Source organism: Pongo pygmaeus, chromosome 14 (assembly GCF_028885625.2).
Source record: "Pongo pygmaeus isolate AG05252 chromosome 14, NHGRI_mPonPyg2-v2.0_pri, whole genome shotgun sequence".
Classification (NCBI taxonomy): domain Eukaryota; kingdom Metazoa; phylum Chordata; class Mammalia; order Primates; family Hominidae; genus Pongo; species Pongo pygmaeus.
In genome coordinates this window covers 121,871,306-121,889,481 of record NC_072387.2, presented here as the reverse complement: position 1 = coordinate 121,889,481, position 18,176 = coordinate 121,871,306, and the positions used below count along the sequence as shown (strand labels likewise).

The window sequence follows — 18,176 nt, the reverse complement described above, 5'->3', positions numbered from 1 at the left end:
TGGGGTAGGCAAGTAGTCCAGGCATCTCCAAAGGGGTTGGGTGGTTTAATTTAAAAACGAATGATCTTTGTGCTAAATCCATGTCCTCTGCTCAGTGCTCTTCTCGCCCTGGCACCTGACTCTCCCATCGCTCTCTGCTCCGAGTGCGCCCTTCCATCCTGAGTCTGAGACGCTGCTCTCTGCAGGTGCTTCCACTTCTCCTGCCTGCCTCCCACGGCCTGGCACAGTCCCTATCCGCTTCCCAGGAGTGTTGAGGCCACACAGGCATGTCCCAAACACTTCCTGTATTAGCGATGCCTGGTTTCTGTTTTCAGAGCCCAGTTCTCTCCTGGGCCTCAGATAGGGAGGGACAGCTGCCTCCTAGGCACGGATGAGCCGCACAGGGTCCACCCGAAACCTTCACCTTCCGGAGACCCCACCCTTCCATGTGCCCCAGGACAGTGAGCCCCATTGTCTCCACTTAATCCATCAATTTGGAAAACTCGGCAATTCTTGATTTTTCCCTTTTCCTAATCTCATATGTTCAATTGATCAACAATCCTATGGATTCTGCTTCATAAATACCTTTTTTTATAGTACTGCAGCCCACAAACTCCTTAAAATTATGGGTTCTGTAATCGTGTGTTATACATTACGAGTTCTGTAGTTGTGTGTTACACTATGCTATTGAAGGCTTTGGAAGTCTGTCTCATGTGTGCCTGTGCACGTTCTTTGAGAGTAATTTTTTCTAGATTACACAGATCACCAAAGGCATGCATGCCCAAGCGTTAATATTTGGAATGTGCATCAGCTGAGTTAGGCTTGGTTAAGCTGAAGTCATTATCATTTATCACCAATTATCATTGTCTCTGAATTTGCTCATGTTTTTCCCTTGGCCAGGAATTCCTGTTTCAAAGCTCATCCATCTTCACTGGCAAAGCCATGCCCTTCCCTCCAAAGGGCCCTGCCACATCTTCTCTGTGCCCCCTTTCTCCACCCGACATCCCCATGCAGATGTAATTGTTGAGTTCTTATGGCAGCAGCATCCAACACTATCTACCTGAAATAGTCATAAATGCAGAGAGGAGAGGGAACGTGTGCTCATTGCCGCGTTTTTATAATGGCAAAAACTCCAAAAGTATACCCCCTGTTTGTCAACACAAGTAGAGTTGCCTGAATGGAAAAACATCTACAAAATCCCTTCATGGTCACATGAGATTCTTGTTTGACTAAATAACTGGATACTACAGCCTCGCTAACATGACACACGAAAGCAGGCGTTGAGCATGACGGACATAAAGGCTGTCAAATGCGAATTCTGTGCTCCTCTCCAGTGGCACCTTGATGGGGTTTTTAGAGAAAACCATACCTCTGCAGGAGCTTTGAGTGTGTCTTTGACTTGCTGGAACTAATTCTCTCTGGTCCAGGATATGTAAGAAGCAACTGGGAGATGTGTCTGTTAGGGCCCCTGGGTCTCTGGCCTCACTTGGCTGAGGAGCTGAGATAGAGTGAATTGTTGCCACGCTCCTCCACCCTTCCTTTGTCTCCTCTCTTTGCTGAGTGACTTTATAGTTCTTCCCACCATAAGTGGAGGGTACTTCTCTGCCCCATACTCAATGGAGATCACAGGCTCCATCCTGTGATCTGCATTGGCCAATGAGATGTTGGCCAACTTGAAACCAGCAAGGAATATGCTCAAAGGATGAGGCCACAGGCCGGGCATGGTGGCTCATGCTTGTAACCCCAGCACTCTGGGAGGCTGAGGTGGGCAGGCCACCTGAGGTTAGGAGTTCAAGACCAGCCTGGCCAATATGGTGAAACCCCATCTCTACTAAAAATACAAAAATTAGCCGGGTGTGTTGGTGTGCACCTATAATCCCAGCTACTTGGGAGGCTGAGGCAGGAGAATAGCTTGAACCCAGGAGGTGGAGTGGAGGCTGCAGTGAGCAGAGATCATGCCACTGCACTCCAGCCTGGGTGACAAGAGCAAGACTCTGTCTCAAAAAAAAAAAAAAAAAAAAAAAGATGAGGCTAGCCCTCCTGCTTCTTTGCCACTACTCACGGGAAGAGCATGTCTTGGGAAGCCTTCTCGCTCAAGGAGGAGGAGAGGTGCGAGCACAGAGGTGGACCCAACCTGCTGTGGAGAGCCTGCCCCAGCCAAGCCCACAGGAGACCAGCCCGTCTTCACAGAGCCTGCGCATGTGCGAGGGGGGCTGGCAAGTCCAGGATCGAGGGATAGGCTGCAGGCTGGAAACACAGGCAGGAGCTAACACTGCAGTCCTCCTTCTCTGGGAAACCTCGGTCTTTGCTCTTAAGAATGTCAGCTGGTTGGATGAGGCCCACCCACATTAGGGAGAATCGTCTGCTTGACTCAGAGTCTCCTGATTGTAGGGAGATCTACAATCTCCTACAAGAAAGGAGACTTCAAACATGATTCATATTTGGATCATGATGTTAACATCTACAAAGTATCTTCATGGTCACATGAGATTCTTATTTGACTGAATAACTGGATACCACAGTCTCACCAATGTGACACATGAAACCAACCATCACAGTGAGCATGAACAATGGTTATTTTAGCCACTGCATTCTGGTGTGGTTTGTTACCCAGCATAACAGGACCAATAGCTAACTGATACAGAAGATAAAGTAAATTGGCATGGAAGGCTGTAGAGTTACGTGTCTCAGCGCAGGATATGCTAATGTGGGAAGGGGATACTTAGCCTGTGCGTTTTGGGCACCTGATCAGCTCTCAGCACACAAAGCCAGATAAAATAAGCTCCACGATATGAAGTGGAACCAAAACTATGGATCAGTCATTCACCGGTGGTGATGATAAACAGCCCTTCCTAACAATTATCTAGTTAAAACACCATTAACAATTAATGACATACATCACAGAACTTATTGAACCCATTAAAGACTAATTTACTGGCTATAAAATTATGGCATTAGGAATTTACGGATCATTACCTTTTATTCTGGAATGAAATATTGCTGACTGAAACTCTTAGAAACTGTTGAAAACAATTACTCATTAAAGCCACATGAAATTAAATGATATGGCTTAGCAAAAAGGAAGAAAAGAATCCAAGCAAAGTTTGAAAATGTTTTTTTGAGGAGAAGCACTAACTTTGCATGACACTGAATGGATAAAGATTGTATTTTCAAACAAGATTAAGATCTACAATTAAAGAATATGAACTAAGTAATTTTAATGTGTAATAAAATCTTCTTTTTGGGAAAACGTATTAGATCATGACTGATAAAAATTCCGATCATGATTAATCACTGCTAGGTATTTTGGAACACTATTAAAGAGAGTTTAACAATGTTAAAATTAATTAACTAATTCCTCTAAAAGGGTTTAAAATATAATACGATGCAACAGCTGTTGCAGCTTTAAATATGATTATTTCCTTTCCGCCCTGAAACCAAAATTTGCCAGTCAGAAATCAACCTCATTTTATTGCAATTTCCAATTTATTGCTTGGTAATGAGATCAACTTAATTGTGATGAATGTCTTGTTTTCTAAGCGACCATGTGCACAAGAGCACATCCCAAAGTATGTGGGATGTGGGATGTGCCCTCCTCCATCTGCCTGCGGGAGCAGCCCTGGGTAACAGGCCCACAGAGCTCAGGGGCCCCGCTCCATCTGCCCGCGGGAGCAGTCCTGGGTGGCAGGTACACGGAGCTCAAGGGCTCTGCTCCATCTGCCCATGGGAGCAGTCCTGGGTAACAGGCAGGCACAAATTGCTCAGGGGCCCTGCTCAATCTGCCTGCGGGAGCAGACCTGTCTGGCAGGTGCACAGAGCTCAGCGGCCCTGCTCCAACTGCCTGTGGGAGCAGCTGTGGGTAGCAGGAACACAGAGCTCAGGGGCTCTGGTGGGAAGAGGACATGCACACACAGGCTGCTCTAATTTTTGGATTCTGGTTCTAGAGAGTGATTGAGCAAAATGAGCCCGAACTTCTGTCAGAAAAATATTGAGCTTAGAATGCATTTTTATATCAATAAAACATAGAATTGCAAAACTTAAGAGCTAGAAAAGATCAAGTCCAAACTTGTTTTGAAAATAAAGGAACCAAGGCCTGGAGAAGTCAAGCAACTCACCCAGGATTATGCAGTCGCCCAGGTTATGCAGAACTAAACCCTGCGTCTCCTGAGTCCCCCAGCAGGGTTTCCGCAGCAAGCACTGTTTCCAGGTGGCCCTCTGGAGGGGCTATTTGCTTAAACAGAGTGGACGTGAGCTTGCCCTATGGCAGACAGACCACAGGTCATCAGATAAGCACAGAGTTACCTCTGAGACACTCCTGAAAGAGAAAATGTTGCCAAACAAAACTCTAGGTCTCTCCAGAGAGTCTTTGGATGCCATGTACCTGCTGTGCTGGGTTCTCTTCCTGATACTTATATTAAACAACAGCAACATTTTTACTCAGGCAAGAAAGCGAAATGGTTTCCTCAGCACAGAGGGGGCAAAAAGAATCCCTCACCCCCTGCAAGCACCATTATGGTCGCCATACAAGCTCTATGGGGGCTTCCAGGGAGCTGCTGGGTTCCATGCTTGCTGAACCAGAGAGGCCTGCTTCAGGTTGACTTTAATTCTTTCCAAGAAGCAGAAAATTGCCAGTGTCACAATAAACATACGTGTGCATGTGTCTTTATAGCAGCATGATTTATAATCCTTGGGGTATATACCCAGTAATGGGATGGCTGGGTCAAATGGTATTTCTAGTTCTAGATACTTGAGGAATTGCCACACTGCAAAGACTTGGAACCAACCCAAATGCCCATCAATGATAGACTGGATTAAGAAAATGTGGCACATATACACCGTGGAATACTATGCAGCCATAAAAAAGGATGAGTTCATGTCCTTTGTAGGGATATCGATGAAGCTGGAAACCATCATTCTCAGCAAACTGTCACAAGGACAGAAAACCAAACACCGCATGTTCTCACTCACAGGTGGGAATTGAACAATGAGAATACTTGGACACAGGAAAGGGAACATCACACACTGGGGCCTGTCGTGAGGTGGGGGGAGTGGGGAGGGATAGCATTAGGAGATATACCTAATGTAAATGACGAGTTAATGGGTGCAGCACTCCAAAATGGCACATGTATACATATGTAACAAACCTGCATGTTGTGCACATGTACCGTAGAACTTAAAGTATAATAATAAAAAGAAGGAAAAAATAAAATAAAAATTAAAAAAGAAAAAAGAAAAAAAAAGAAAATTGCCAGTGTCTCAGGGGATTGCTTTCTCTGGGGCTTCCAGACCATCTTATAATGTGTTAAAATTGCCAGTTTGCCTGCTCCTGACTGCACCCTAGAGAATCTGCAAGACCAGCACCATCAATCAGCAGGATAATACCAAAGAAAGTCACAAATTTCAATGTACCAACTTTAGGTCCTTACCAACTGGCTTTAAATATGCTTGGACTTTAGGCACCAAACACAAAACAAACATTCAAGTCACCTCGTATGAACAGATGTGCAGAGGAGCTGCACGTATTCTTTGCTCCTGCATTCCCTACTACATAAATAAGACTGGATTGTAAACCACCTACAATTCTTAATGCCTCGGTGCTAACTTAACAACAAGGCAGCAATTTTCTTCTAGAGAGGGAGCCATTTATTTTCACTTGCTTTTAATTTTTCCGAAACCTAATTATAATTATGAATATACATTCTTGCCTTGAAGCTTATATTCTAATTGCTGAACTAAATAGTTGACAAACAATAAAAACAACCCAGTAAATAAAAGACTAATACATTCACTGTTGTTCTGAGAAGAATGATTGGTGCACACATAATATATATTACAATATTCTTACAAACCAATTTCTGCGCGGAAGATCATTAACTATTTTCTATAAAACCAAGATTCTGATTCTGTATCAGTCCTGTTCCTGGGGCAGCCTTCAGCAAGTTCATACCTGGGAGCTGATGGACATGAAGAAAATGTACATCAAACACGCTTCTCCACGTTGGAAGGGCCACTCAGCCTCTAATCGTCCAACTGACAGGCAGGCAGGAGCGACAGTCTCCAAATGGGAGACTACAGTGAGTCGGCTTGCTAGCTAAGTTGCAGCAACTCAAGTTGGGGGGTTCTTTTTCTTCCCTTTTTTACTCTCAATAAAAAAAATGATGGTACGTCCCAACACTTGCAATGGGCATATCCTAAGAGTGTCCCTCCCCAAATTCTCAAACAACACTGTATTCCCAGTAACATGCAATAAATTATACATTTCAAAAATTGAAATAGCTCATTCAGACTTTAAATGTATAAACATGGGATCAAAATTGTTCATGAAGCTGTTGTCTGGCAGAGAGTTACTTTCCTAGACCACTTCTGTCACCAACACAAGCAGGTGGCATGCTTTGAAGACCCCCCTCATGAAGGGGCACAGCATTCATCAGTTCACCTGGGTCAACGGAGCTGCTACAGACGGGGTTGGGGGTGGCTGGGGGATGGTTTACACACTAAGGCCTCATCTCTGCTCTCACCAGCCATGCGGTACAGGAAGTTCACTGCCACGCCCTGATGAAAGGCAAAGTTGGATCCTGCAGTAGCTTCCCAGTATTCAGAACCATGTGCTTGCCTCTAAGAAGGACCTTCCTTCTAAATAGAAGCTTCTCCCTGGCAAGTTTGTCCAGTTCCTTCCCTGGAGACCCTGGTGTGAAGTAAGTCCCAAAGAGGTAGGTCTATAAGCAAATTGCAGCTACCCTGGGTGCTGCTGCTTCTTGCCTACCTGCCCCTCATTCGGAGGATATCTTCATCCTCCCCTAGAATTTCGCACTTCTCCTAACACACTGTGCTTACTTCATGTCTCAGAAACAGAAACATCCCCAGAGTCCTCTTTCCTTCACCAAACCCCCATTCCATAGTGACTTCCAAAGGACTGGAACAAAAGTTTTCAGGAATGAGGAAAACATCCAAAGAACAAGTTAGTGGGTAAAACATCAGAGATCAATGTAGCATGCAGGACCCATGATGAATAAGGATGCGGTAAGGTTTTAGAGAAAAATTCTTCATCTTACTAATGTTTTCCCCTCTTTTCTTAACCCTGTTGCATTGTCCTTAATTCTAGCAGAGTTTAATCACCTTTGATGCTTTTGCCCAGAAAGATATTTACCGGCATTCATCTCTGTCACCGATCTTTGAGCAATTAGTCACTGTACGATTAAGGTAAATCCTATTTAGCTCTTTCCATTTCTACCCATAAGCCATAAATCAAGTAGTCCTATACACCCTTAATCATTCCCTTCCCTTTTCTCTGCAACTCCTCCCCTTCTCCTGCCTTTTTCTAACTCAGTGGCTTTTCTTAAGAAATTACAAAGACCCGGAGCTAAAGCCACCCAGGTTCCTGGGCTCCCAACAGCCCCGCTGGGACAGAAAGAGCCGTGGCTTACCCAGGTACCCTCGCCTGGGCTCTCAATAGCCACCAGCAGTCTTGTATGGGAGACACAAACAGAGCCTTCCATGCCCTCTGAGCCTTGACACTCGGGGTTGCCAGAGGTAGCAAGTGAAAATACAGGATGCCTGTGCACAATGTGGGTCATACTTATACTAGAAAAGCCTTCATTGCTTATCCAAAATTCAAATTCCGTTGGTCGTCCTTTATGTCACGCAGCAGCCCATGAACTCACCCCACTGCCCTCTGTGTGCACCGCAGTGTCCTCTGGAGGCTGCCAGGGGAGCCTCCTTCCCATGCAGTGGCACTCACTGAAGCCCCTTTCAGGGGGCCAGTGCCGCTCGTCCTAGAGGTCCGTGCCCCACACAGACCAGTGCCCACCTTATCAGGCTCTTTTCACAGTTTTCCGCCTTCCAGGGCATTGAAATATCGCCATCCTCCTCAGCATCATCGATTTGTCACATGCCTTGCATCAAAGAGGCCTCTGTTGATGCTGCCTCTGTTGATGCTGCCACTGTCCAAGCAGGAATGCCACATGAGAAGGAGGAGGATTCAATGCAGTCTGATGAACAGCTTCCCTGCACTGGGCAGTGAGGTTGCCGGGCGGACGGGGTGGCCTCCTGTGCACATGGATGTCACCTCCTGGTACATGTGGCCAGTATCCACCCACCTTGCTCTGTTCTCATTTGGTAACACAGTCTGCCGTGTCTGAAACTGTCTAGCAGCCCCTGGGTTTCCTAAGCTCAAAAGCAGGAAGGCATCTGTCCCTAATGGCAGAATGGTAAGCGGGTCTCTCTGTTGCTGTTACTTCTAAAATTTGGAGCAACGTTGCATTGCTCTATTTGTATTACATTATGTCCTCACATACAATGGATTTTTAACTACACATTTTCCCTTGCATCAGGGTTCAGCTGAGTAGCTGGCTTTGGAATGCATAAAGTAAAGAGAGGAGTATCTGGGGGAGGAGGAGACCCAGTGTTCTGTTGGGGTCTTCAGGATACTGCGGGCAGGACCAGGCTCAGGCCAGACAGTCACTTGGGTGCAAAATGGCATTGAGAGAAAGAATATTTTAATGCAGTGTTTATACACATCAATGTAAAAATCTGTGAAAAACAAAATATCAAAATTGGGAATAAAGACAGCATCAGAATTACTGACTTTTCCTTTTCCCTTGAGCTCCCGTGTGGCTCAGCACAGCACTGACTAAGAGCCTCTATGGCCGCCCCAAGAGGGCTGTGGTGTTGCTCAAAAGGCACTAGAGAGAGGCTGACGATGATGGCCTGAGGGCCGAGCTCCCACAGGGAACCCTGGATCAAAACCTCCTTGGGGTAGGACCTGTCTGGTCTGAATGCCTGTAAACAGTTTTATCCATCTGCCCCCTCAGCAACCCAAACTCACAGAGGACCGGCAGCCCATGTGTGCACTTTCAGTAATAGAGATATTCCTGTCCACGCTCTCCAGGGCACACCCTTGCCAAAATTCAGTCACGTGGAAATCAAGCCATGTCATGAGTCAAAGTGTGCTCGGACATGACAGGGTCTGTGTGGTGGGCGCTGGGCAGTCTTGGGTGTTCTTTCATCTTCCCCCGCACTCTGGCTCCGTTACCCGAAAGCCTCAAGCCTGGACTTTCATCCCCCAGGGTCTGGGCCCCCCCAGACCTCTGCATCTTCGTTATGGGATCACATATAACCCACTAGAGTGCGTGCCCTTTACACAAGAGCAGAATATCATCCCGCTCTCCCCATTTGGATTCAGAATATCATCCCACTCTCCCTGTTTGGATTTGAGTGTTTTTTTAATCCTAAAAAGATGTTTAGGATACTTTAATGAGTCGACTGAATTGGGCACGATCTTGATTTCCCTAAAGTTTTGGGAAAGACCTTGGTCTCATTGTCTGTATTTAAAAACTGAGGGACTAAATATACCAACGGACAATGGCCAGGTCGTCCAGAAAGATGGAAATCCAACCCAAGACCTGCAGCAACCTTCCCAGGAAACCAACCCATGATCTACAGCAACTGACCCGGGTCCCAGGAAACCAACCCATGATCTACAGCAACTGACCTGGGTCCCAGGAAACCAACCCATGATCTACAGCAACTGACCCAGGTCCCAGGAAACCAACAAGATCTACAGCAACTGACCCAGGTCCCAGGAAACCAACATGATCTACAGCAACTGACCCAGGTCCCAGGAAACCAACCCATGATCTACAGCAACTGACCCAGGTCCCAGGAAACCAACCCATGATCTACAGCAACTGACCCAGGTCCCAGGAAACCAACCCATGATCTACAGCAACTGACCCAGGTCCCAGGAAACCAACCCATGATCTACAGCAACTGACCCAGGAAGTCAGCCTACTGTCAATCTCTAGTAACCATGCAGGAAATCAAACCACCACCCTCATAACACTCAGCCCCTAGTGGCCAGCACTTGATTAATAGTCGGCCTTTGTAACTTTTGTCCCTACTTCTAACTCAGAACTAACAGAGAAAGCCAAGTATGCACCCCTCACCAACCACACAGGATCCCTGTCTCTAGTCTGCCACTGCCACCATCCTCAGGCCAACAGCCTCCCGTGCGGGCACACCTGAGCCCTCCCCCTTCCATTCTGAAACTTTCCTGGTCCTCTGCCTGTGTGTGAGTCTCTTCCAAACACAGTGATGATGGCTGGGCTCCATGCTACAGCAAGTCAGGGGGCTCTGCTTTTCTCATCTGGGTGGGCTTCCTCTATTTCTACAAAACCATGGATTGGACTAGGTTAGTCTTTAGGAGGTGGTGGAGCTGACCACTAGAGACAGCTGGGCCTGGAGTCCAGCAGCAGCTCTGTCCCCCCACCCTGGACCTAACTTGACGTCGGCAAAGTTCAGAGTGAATTCATGCATGTTCCTGTCTCAGTCGCCTTCTTGGAGGTAAGGAATTTTTTCACCTCTTAAATTGTACCATGGCTGAGGCTACCTTCATTCTGCACTTGAAATTAATGTGATTACTTCACCAATTTCACTAAATATACAGACCTTTCCTAAGTATTTAATGGCTGATAAGGCATTTTGGGGATTTGGAGGTTCAAGGAAACAACAATCATCCCAACCTCATGATTTTGGCTGTGCAATGCCCTCCTCTGCACGGCGAGGCTGTGCGATGCCCTCCTCTGCATGGCAAGCAGACCCTGGACCATGACACTGCAGGCCCACAACTGGCGTGAATACAATTCTGACATTTCGGATTCCCTGGGAATAGCAGTGAGGCATGAATATGCAAATCTGCCACATCTGGATATCTTTTATACTAGCCCAACGCCTTAACTGTCCAGCCTCATGTCAAGTTTAATGATGGCATCACTCTATATGCATAGCAATGAAGCGTAATTCTACTGCCATCCCCAGCACCCCAATTCAGAGCCAAATGGAGCTCCAGAGAGAGCTGTTCAGCCCACTCTCTTCAGACAAGAAAGCTGAGGCACTAAGGGAACAAAGCTGCCTGGTGGCAGAGCTGGGATCAAACCCCAACCATGGCCTCTCCACACAAGAGCGTTCCCATCAGCAGAGTCAAAGCATTTGTGACATTTCCCACCATGCCTGTTTGCTTCTAATTCCCATTGCGAGATTATTAGCATCCAAAAATCATCAGCCCTTAGAGGAGCTTTGCAGAACAGAGGTGTCAGCTTAGAAGGTGACTCTACTTTGGACATGGGAGTGGCCTTCGGGGACACTTGTCCTCTTGGCTGTCCCAGCTTTGTGCAGCTGGTTTATTAGATGGGAACACCTGTGTACAAGGTTGGGGGATCTTCTTCAGCCCCCGCACCCCTGCTCCCGATCTCCTGAGTAAAACATTGATCTGGAGTAGTCTGGAGTGCTTTCCTAATTCCTCCTCAGTGGGCCCTGGACTCTAACCTTTGTCTCCCAAGCACTCCAAGACCACTGGGCCCTTTGCCACGGCTGAATCTCTTGCCTTGAATGGCGAGGATTCAGCAACGCCTCCAGCTGAGAGACCACCCACAGTTATGCGTCTGCCCCTTTTGTCTGGGCTCCGAGTTCCTCCAGCCACATCTACCTTTGTAACCTGAACCCCACTTTTAGTCTCACCAGCTCTGTGAAACTTCAAGAAGTTCTCCTCTTAGCTCTCCCTTAGTGCCCTTAGCTCCTCAGAGGTCTGAGCTCTGCAGAGAGTTTCCATTTCTTGGCCTGCGGTGTTTATACACCAGCCAAGGCCCAGAAGCAAGAGCTGTACAGAACAAGGGGCTCCCCTCAGCAAGTTCCCATCCCCTGGGCTTGGCCCTGCACCTCTAGCTGGCCTAGTGGCTCTCCAGTGCCCTCACAGATATTTCGAAAGAATTCTGTGATGCTCTTCTACAGGCTCTTGATGGGAAGGCTGGTCTGCTCCATGCTAAGGTGTTGTAGTAAGAAATGGAAGTCCTGAAACCCTTTTAGCGATCACAGTGCATCTGGTACCCAGTGGAACACCAAGCTGATTTTCTCGAGAAAATATGCAATGTCATAGAATGCAAGCAGAAACAATTTCGGCTTCAACTATACAAAAAGTCTCCTTGTTAGAGGGAGAGACACTGAACTCCTGTTTGGAACAGTTCATGGCTATGTGGCAGAGTGTCTGAAACACCTCAGTCAGAAGACCCAAGAACAAGCATGGGTGGTGAGAGCTTTTCTTGCTCCTATTCTTTCTGATGCACAGGCATCCTCCTAGGAAATATGGCAATCCTGCTGGATGTCAGGGATGGTGACATCAGTAACAAACTCAGATCCAGCCACATTCTGTAGACAGAATGGAAGCCACACAACCTCACATCCATACTGAAAAAACAAGGCTACTAATATGCAGGTTTGCCCACCTCCCCAGCACCTCTGCCTGGCCATGCTGTTAGATTACCAAACAAATGATATACATTATTATCAAGTGATCTATTAGCTTAAAAGCAAATAACAGAATTTTAAGAGCACGCAGGTGAACAGTGAACAAACTAAGAGACAACACTCAAGGGAAATACCAGGCTGACATAAACCTCCCCTGATCCAAAGGCAAGTTTACAGAAAGCACAACAAAATCTTCGTACAACATCTATGGAAATAGTTTTCTATACAAAAGGGATAAAACTAATATTTGAGGGAGAAGACTAGCATAGTTTTGAAAAAGGTTAACTACAGGAAAAAGAAGGAAGTTTTATATACCTGCTTTGCACCCTCCATAAAATATAATGACAACGTGAAGTCTATGAACTTGAGCTAAAGGATGTGATAACCAGCTAGTTTTATCTAGTAGCTGGAACAATTATGGAAAGAATGTAATAAAAGAAAGACTATCATAGCAAAATTTCTAACAGTGTTGGAAAAAAAAAATCCCAGATGAAGTTGCAGAACATTGGCTCAATGATATAGAGGATGAAAGTAAAGAAAATGAACAAAGAAGCAAACGCTGTGAGAAGGAGGCAGTAGGTTTAGGGGACACACGGCAAACATTAAACATACAAGGAACTGGCATTTCTGAAGAAGAGGCTGGAATAAGTGAAAGAGACACAAGAGTCAAAGTTATAATTTAAGAAAACATTTCTAAGCTGAAGACCTGAATCTTTAGTTTGAAATGACATGCCACGCTCTGAGTAAAATAAACAATAAAAGGAAGACTTATAAACGACACAGCCCAGGTAAATCTTTCCTTTCCAAGCATAAAAATGTCGACATGCAACCAAGTAGATGCTTATAAAATATTAAACGGAAAAAACGTCAGGCTGGTTTTGATGTGAGGCTACAATAGAGCAAGGACTACGGGATTCTGAGGGTAAAAAATGGGGGCCAGGAATTGTCTAGCCACATTATTGTTCATGGGTGAAGGCAAGAGAAAGATATTCTTACTTAAGAATTCAGAAAACATACCTCCACATATTGTTTCTTAAAAAATACTCAAATATATAGATGAACTAATTAAAAGAAGAATCTAAGCAGTGACTCCAGAATGGGAGTGTCATGGTAGATAGGATTGGTGATAAATATTTAATCCATTTATGCATAGGATTAAACACCAGCAACTTATGTAACTACAGTTTTCCTGAAACAAATTCACAAATTAAATGCAATACTAATTTTAATTTTAATTACATTTTTCAAGGGGAAAACAAAATGCTTCATGACTAAAAGATGCTTTTAAGAAACTAGGAATAGAAATTTTCTTTTGGTAAATACTGACCCCATCAACCCAATAGCCAACCCCCAGTTAATTGAGAGTAGTAAAGGATTTCTGGTAAAGTCAAGGGGAAAACAGGAATGCCAACACTTCCCAATATTATTTAAAGGAGAATACAATTTCAGCCTTATTTGAGGAAAATATCTACACAGAAACCCAGAAGAAACAACTGAAACAGAACAAAGACCAACACATGAATTGTAAGTCGTTTAAAATATGAATATTTAGTTCATAGACAAGAATGTAACTAGCTTTTTACTGTAGTAAAAAACTTGTAAAACTTCACTATTTTTAAGTGTACAGTTCAATGTGAATAGCTTTAAAATGGAAGGAAGCTGAACCACATTTTAATAAGAGAAAAGTGAATTAAAACTATATAGAAACAATTTTTTCATTTCTTAGGCAGGTAAAGATAAAAACAAAACAAAACAAAACAAAACACCGTGGTAAGGGTGGGAGCTGTGTGTCGGGAGCCCCTACAACCTTTGCGGAGACCAACATGGCAATTCATGTCCATACTACAGAGGCGGCATCCCTTCAACTCAACGACTCCACTTCTAGGCATTTATTCAGGGATACTCACAGGTGTGAGAAATAATGTTATTTTTCACAGAGGTGTTTGAAATAGCAAACGATTGGGGAAAACATGGAGTGCGCTCAGAGGGAACTGGTTCAAGGTATCATAGTGAGCAGTTGCTGGAAGTTGAACAGCAGATCCAGGCAGCTGGGAAGGACAGTCGCTTATGCCTGGCAACACGACAAAGCTGATGATCTATCCTCATGCCTTCCCTTGGACCTCTGAAAGCTGAGGGTGCAGGTCATCCAACTAGACTGAAATCTAGAGAGAGACAGGTGCCTGCAAGAAGAGATGGGGCGAGAGTGTTGTCTCACCTGGCTGGCTTGGGGCACAGGAAGAGGATGGGGCTGCCCATTGTTAGAGACAGGTGAGAGGAATTTAGCTGACAATGTGGGTTAATGTGAGATCATGAAACCTGCAGGAGTCACAGGCATGAGGGAGTTTGCAGAAAGCCTCACCTGGACCCTTCTCCAACAAAACCTGTCACTCCCCCTGAAAGTACAGATGAAAACCTGATGTGGCTGGAGGAAGGGAAAAGAAAAACCCTCTACCCTTGGGTGAGGGGCAGGAAACCATCTTGGGTCTGAATCATTACAGATTTCCTATTGCCAAGAGACAGAAAGAATGACTGAGAAAAGTCTCGCCTTTCAAGACCAGGGAGGCCATGCCTGCCTGAGACTGAGTCTGTACCAGAACAGAGAAGGCCTTTGGCATCCACCAAGGTCAGCAGGAGCCATGTGGGAAACACACAGTCTACCATGGGACAGGCAAGTGCATGGGGCACGGTGAGAATGAAAAGCCCAAAACTGAGAATGAAGCAAACCTCAAGAAAAGTTCTCTGGCAAAGCAGTCCCTTCCCTCTGATGAAGCTTGAGGAGTTGAAGCTGGTGGTGCCTAGAAGGCAACAAGAAATCCCAGACTCAGCTCAACTCCCAGCTAGACCGACTCAGCCTTCAATAGCCAAGCAGAAAGGACCTGCAGCCTCCCAGGCATGAATATTTACTCAGTATTGCCCCCACACATTGTGTCATTTTCAACCAAAACATGTAAGAGAAATAAAGAAAAGGAGAGAGAGAAGCGGAGGGGCGGTGGGGAAAGGAGGAAGGCAGAGGGTCAGAGGAGGGCGGCTCACTTAAAAAATAAAGCAATCAATAGAACCAGATTCAGATATGACCTGAGAGTCAGAACTACTGCACACAGAGACTTTAAATAACTATGATTAATACTTTAATGGCACTAGTGGAAATGATGAACACTATTCATGAACAGATAAGAAATTTCAGCAAAGAGATGAAAACTTTAAAAGAGAATAAAAAAGATGGCAACAGCGGAAGATGTTAAATATGACACACAGGAAATAAAGTCTGTTTAATATGTTTAAATAAAGATCTAAAATAAGGGTAAAGGGACAAGTGTCATGAAAACTTGAAACCAAAAACAATTTTTTAAGAGAATATACTAATTTAAAAACTTAATTGACAGGGTTAAAAGCAGATTAGCTCAGCTGAAGAAAAAGTTAATGAACTGGAAGAGATAGATGTGAAGACATTATAGAGAAGGCAGCACAGAGAAATAAAAAGACAGAAAATATGGAGGAAGACTTAAAAACCAGAGAGGGTATTATTTAGTTGTGACATATATCTATCCCGAATCTCAAAAGAAAAATGAAAGAGTAAGACTGCGCCAGAGACAATATTTGAAGAAATAGTAGCTGAGATTTTCCATAATTCATGGAAGACTGTGCAGATTGAAGAATGCCTGTGATTCATAAACATCATAATAAAGAAAAATGCTTACCTAGATACAGCACAGTAAAAGAACACAAGCAATGAGGAAGAATTTGTCTTCAAAGCACCCAATGAGAAAGGATAAACTACTTTTAACAAGGAGAAACCAACAGCTGACTCATCAGTAATGGAAGCCAGAAAAGGTAGAGTTATATCCTCAACAAATGGACAGAAAATGACTGCTTCAAATCCTATACCCAGCTAAATTGTCCTTCAGATGCAGAGGAGGATGAAAGCCACCTGCAGAAAGCCAGAAATGGGGAGTGTGATGTTAAGCAGAAGGGTGTGATCCCAGCTGTGTGGTCTGAAGTGAAAGATGGCGTGGAGATGCGAAGCATGGTAAGTCCATGGGGAACCCACGTAAACACTGGCTGTATAAAGCAGTAATAATCATATCTAGTGAATTAAAAGGAAAATAACCAAGGCTGGATTCCATTAAGTGGCAGCGATAGTATAAAAGTCAGGATGGAGGAGATGAACAGAATTGTTCTCTTTCTAAAGTCACCTACAGATGCGAAATCTATTGACTACCTTCAGACTCTGATATGTTAAAATTTTGTGTTAATAACCACAACTACTAAAGGAACAGAAATACAATTGATAACTACTATACCAGTAGAGGGAGAAAGAAAAAATCAGAGAAAAAACCCAACAAATCTAAAACAATTCAAGATAAAACAAAGAGCTGTGAACCAGGTGTGTATGGTGTTGTGTGCTGTGATACTGCGTGACAAATCATTACAAACTTAGTGCCTTTAAACAGCACACACACACATCATCTCGCTGTCTCAGTGGGCCACGGGTCTGGAGGTGGGTGGGCTGGGTCCTCCAGTCAGGGTCTCGCCAGGCTGAAAGCACAGCAGCCGGGGCTGTGATGGCATCTGAGGCTCAGGACCTTTCCCAAGCTCATTGGTTGCGGGGAGAACTGAGTTCCCTAAGGTTCCAGTACTGAAGTCTAATTTTCTTCTGGCTGTTGGGTGGGGGTTGCTCTTAGCTCTGGAAGCTCCCCAGGTCCTGGCCTCTCAGACAAGGCAGGAGGGGGGCCATAAGACGGGTCCTGGGTGACGTGGCCTAATCAAAGTGGCCACTGACGCACCTGTTCACAGTCCCGCCCACACACCAGGGGAGGGGGCTCCATGATGGAGAGGGAACCGGAGGACATTTGGAATTCTGTCTGACACAGGTGGAATAAGTAGAAAGTATAAGAGACTAAATACAAATTCAAATATATCCAAAATTACTATAAAATAGCTAAAATGCCTTATCACCAGATTAAAAAAAGACCGCTCATTTCTTTCCGGCTTTCCTTTTTGTGTTAATTTTTCTCATCTGTGTAATCCATGTGAACCATACACGTCCATATCTGCCTTGGTCATTTTTCATTGTCATTCACAATTTCCATACGGTTAAATGATTTCAAAACAAAATTCCAACAGAGCTAACACCATTGTTTACAAATGCCTCCCTCATCACCTTTTTCTTACCAATTATTATTATATTATTATGTATCTTTTTGTGTACATTATTTAGCTTTGTTTCCTCAGGAAAAATTTCTGAGGCTGGAATTAGAGGGTCAAAGTTATCATCATTTTGGTGACTCTGGAAACAGCAAGATTCCCCTCTAGAGTGTCCACACCCTCAGTACTGTGTGGAAGTACTGAGTGTGCTGAGTATGGCCACTTTTACTCGAAAATAATTGCTTTATACTTTTGAACATAATTTCATCAACTGAACAAGAATGCATATAACTAGAAAAATAATAAATAGCCAGTTCTGGAGACATGGGAGGTTCTGCTTCTCACCTTTGGCTTTGGAAAAGTTTGCCATTGTGAAAGCTTAGCAGAACCCACCCTCAGCCCCGCTGGCCCTCTCCTGAAGTCTGAGGGCTGTACTGCGGGCATCTCACCCTCACCCCCTGCCCAAGGAAGCCAAGCAGGAGACCGGGGGATGCCTGTGGAAGGACAACCAGCCAGCACGCCGGGAGCCAAGGGGAACACTAGGGGAAACTCCCCTCACACAGCAATCTTCTGTTTCAGGTGAAACTTGTAAGATGTGCTAAATCCACATCCCTTTCCCCCATCATTTCAGATGCTCTGTTTTCCCAAGGAGGCCGTGGCTGTTCATGGGGATCCTGCACCTCCTGGACCTCATTCTTTCCCTGATCCAGGAAAAGCCAGTTTATTTAAGCTGCGTACTCTAAATTGAAATGCTT

The 18,176-nt window shown here is 44.9% G+C and overlaps 1 protein-coding gene across 1 annotated transcript in view; it reads right to left on the bottom strand.

Annotated features, from left to right (window-relative positions):
• The window catches only part of LOC129011720 (collagen alpha-1(III) chain-like), a 243,208-nt gene that overhangs the window by 224,636 nt on the left and 396 nt on the right, over nt 1-18,176 (bottom strand). The window lies entirely within an intron of this gene.